The sequence below is a fragment of the Penaeus japonicus genome, unplaced genomic scaffold, assembly GCF_977035675.1.
Source record: "Penaeus japonicus unplaced genomic scaffold, GWHDUDI00000001_assembly GWHDUDI00000036, whole genome shotgun sequence".
In the NCBI taxonomy this organism is placed as follows: domain Eukaryota; kingdom Metazoa; phylum Arthropoda; class Malacostraca; order Decapoda; family Penaeidae; genus Penaeus; species Penaeus japonicus.
In genome coordinates, this window is record NW_028234438.1 from 242582 (window position 1) to 246818 (window position 4237).

Below are 4237 nucleotides of genomic sequence, written 5' to 3' on the forward strand. Positions count from 1 at the left end.
AATAATGATATATATGATAATAATGATTATAATGATTATAATGATAATAATGATAATAATGATAATAATGATAACAATGATAATAATGATAACAATGATAATAATGATAATAATGATAATAATGATAATGATATTAATGATAATAATGATAATAATGATAACGATAATAATGATAATGATAATAATGATAATGATGATAATGATAATGATAATAATGATAATGATAATAATGATAATGATAATAAAGAAAATAATGATAATGATAATAATGATCATGATAATGATAATGACAATAATGATAATTATAATTATGATAATGATTATAATGATAATGATAATAATGATAATGATAATAATGATAATGATAAAAATGATAATAATGATAATAATGATAACAATGATAACAATGATAATAATGATAACAATGATAATAATGATAATAATGATAATAATGATAATGATATTAATAATAATAATGATAATAATGATAATAATGATAATAATGATAATAATGATAATAATGATAATAATGAAATTAATTATAGTAATGATAATAATGATAATATTGATAATGATGATAATTATAATAATGATAATATTGATAATGATGATAATTATAATAATGAAATTAATGATAGTATTGATAATGATAATCTTGATAATAATGATAATATTGATAATGATAATAATTATAATAATGATAATATTGATAATGATGATAATTATAATAATGACAATAATGATAACAATAATAGTAATGATAATAATGATAACAATGATAATGATAATAATGATAATGATTATCATAATGATAATGATAAAAATCATAATGCTAATAACAATGATGATAACAACAATAATGATAATATTGATAAAGATAATAATGATAATAATAGTGATACTAATCAATAATGAAAATAATGATAATGATGATGAAAATGAAGGTAATGATAATGACAATAATGATAATAATGATGATAACGATAATGATAATGATAATAATGGTAATGATAATAATAAAATGATAATAATGATAATGATAATAATGATAATGATATAATGATAATGATAAAATGATAATGATGATGATAATGATAACAATGATAATAATGATAATGATAAAGGTAATGATAATGATGATAATAATGATTATAATGGTAATGATAGTAATAATAATGATAACAATGATAATAATGATAATAATGATAATGATGATAAATGATAATAATGATAATAATGATAAAATGATATAATGATATAATGATAATAATGATAAAATGATAATAATGATAAAATGATAATGAATAATGATAATAATGATAATAATGATAATAATGATAATAATATAATGATAATGATGATAATGATATAATGATAAATAATGATAATAATGATAATAATAAAAATGATAATAATGATAATGGAAATGATATATGATAATAATGATAAATGATAAATGATAATAATTATAATATTGATAATGATAATGATAATGATAATATAAAATGATAAAAATGATAATGAATAATGATAATAATGATAATGATAATGATAATAGTAATAATGATGTTAATGATAATAATGATAATAATGATAATTGAAATATTAATAATAATACTAATAATGATAATAATGATAATGAAATAATATTGATAATGATAACAATGATAATGATAATGATAATAATGATAATAATGATAATGATGATAAGGATAGTAATAAAATAATAATAATAATGATAAAATAACAATAATATTAATGATGATAATAATGACAATGATAATAATGATAATGATAATAATAATAATGATAATAATGATAATGATAATGATAATAATGATAATAATGATAATAATAATAATGATAATGATGATAACGATAATGGTAATAACAATGTTAATGATAGTGGTAATAATAATGATAATAACGATTATAATGATAATAAAGATTATGATATAATGATAATAATGATAATGATGATAATAATCATGATAATGATAATGATGATAATGATGATCATAATGATAATGATAATAATGATTATAGCAATTATAATGATGATGATATAATGATAATAATAATAATATAATAGTATGATAATATATAATGATAATGATAATAATAATCATGATGATAATGATACTGATAATGATAATCATGATAATGATAGTAATGATAATAATGATAATGATAGTAATGATAATGATAATAATGATAATGAATAAATATAATGATATAATATATAATGATAATAATGATAATGATATAAAATGACAATATTGATATAATGATAATTAATGATAATGATAATAATGATAATGATAATACTGATGATAATAGTGATAATAATAATTATGATAATGATAATAATAATGATAATAATGATAAGGATAATGATAAAATGATAATGATAATAATGATAAAATGATAATGATGATAATTATAATGATAATGATAATGATAATAATGATAATATGATATTGATAATAAATATGATAAATAATGATAATAATAATGATATAATGATAATAATGATAATAATGATAAATGATAATAATAATATTAATTATGATAATGATAATAATGATAATGATAATATGATAATGATAAATGATAAATAATGATGATAATAATGATGATAAAATATGATAATAATGATGATGATAATAATGATAGATAAATGATGATGATAATGATAATATGATAATGATAATAAAGATAATGATACTTATATTTATAATGATAATGAAAAATATAATAATAATGATAATAATGATATAATAATGATGATAAATGAATAAATGACAATAATGATAATAATGATAATGATAATATGAATAATAACAATAATAATAATGATAATGATAATAATAAAAATGATAATGATGATATTGATAATGATGACAATTGATAATGATGATAATAATCATATTGATAATGATAATAATCATATTGATAATGATAATAAATGATAATAAATGATAATGATAATAAATGATAATGATAATAAATGATAATAATAATAAATGATAATGATAATAGATTATAATGATATTAAATTATAATGATAAGATATATATTAATGATAATTATATAAACAATAATGATAACAATGATAGCAATGATAATTATATAAACAATAATGATAACAATGATAGCAATGATCGTATAAAAATATACGAATATAATTATATAATGATGAAAGAATAATGCAAGAATATGATGATATAATGACATAAGAATATGATGATATAATGACATAAGAATATGATGATATAATGACATAAGAATATGATGATATAATGACATAAGAATATGATGATATAATATTATAAAAACATAGGTCATAATGATAATCGTAAAGGCAATACCAATGAGGAAAATGAAAATACAAGAGGATTTGTTACCCACAACACGTCGGCAGTGGTCATGCAATAAGAGGCGAATCTCACGAGCAATTTTTCGTCTTGAGCAAGTTGAGGCAAATTGCCCTTCTCTCTCTTTCTCTCTCTCTCTCTCTCTCTCTGTGTCTCTCTCTTTCTCTGTGTGTGTCTCTCTTTCTTTCTCTGTGTGTGTCTCTCTTTCTTTCTCTGTGTGTGTCTCTCTCTCTCTTTCTCCCCCACTCCCCTGATCATATTATTTTATAATGCCTTATGACATACCCTATAATATTCATCATATATCATGCTGACATATCATATCATATTAATCATATATCATATTGAAAAGAACAATGTAAATGCTGATAATGATATCTATAAGAGTGATGATGAAGTTAATCATTATTATCATTACCATGAATATCATAATCATTAGTATAATCATTACCATGAATATCAAAATAATTAGTATTATCATGAATATTTTAATCATTAGTATTTTCATTAGTACCACGATTATTAATACCATTATCATTCTCATTCTCGTAACCATTATTATTACCATTATCATCACCATTACCATTATCTTGTAATTATCACCATCATCATTTTTATCATAACCATTATCCTCATTTTTATCATTATCTTTATCATTTTGATCATTACCTTTATCTTTTTTATCATTACCTTTATCATTTTTATCATTATCTTTATCATTTTTATCATTACCATTATCATTTATATCATTACCATTACCATTTATATAATTACCATTATCATTTAAATTATTACCATTATCATTAATATCATTACCATTATAACTTATATCATTACCATTATCATTTTCACCATTACCA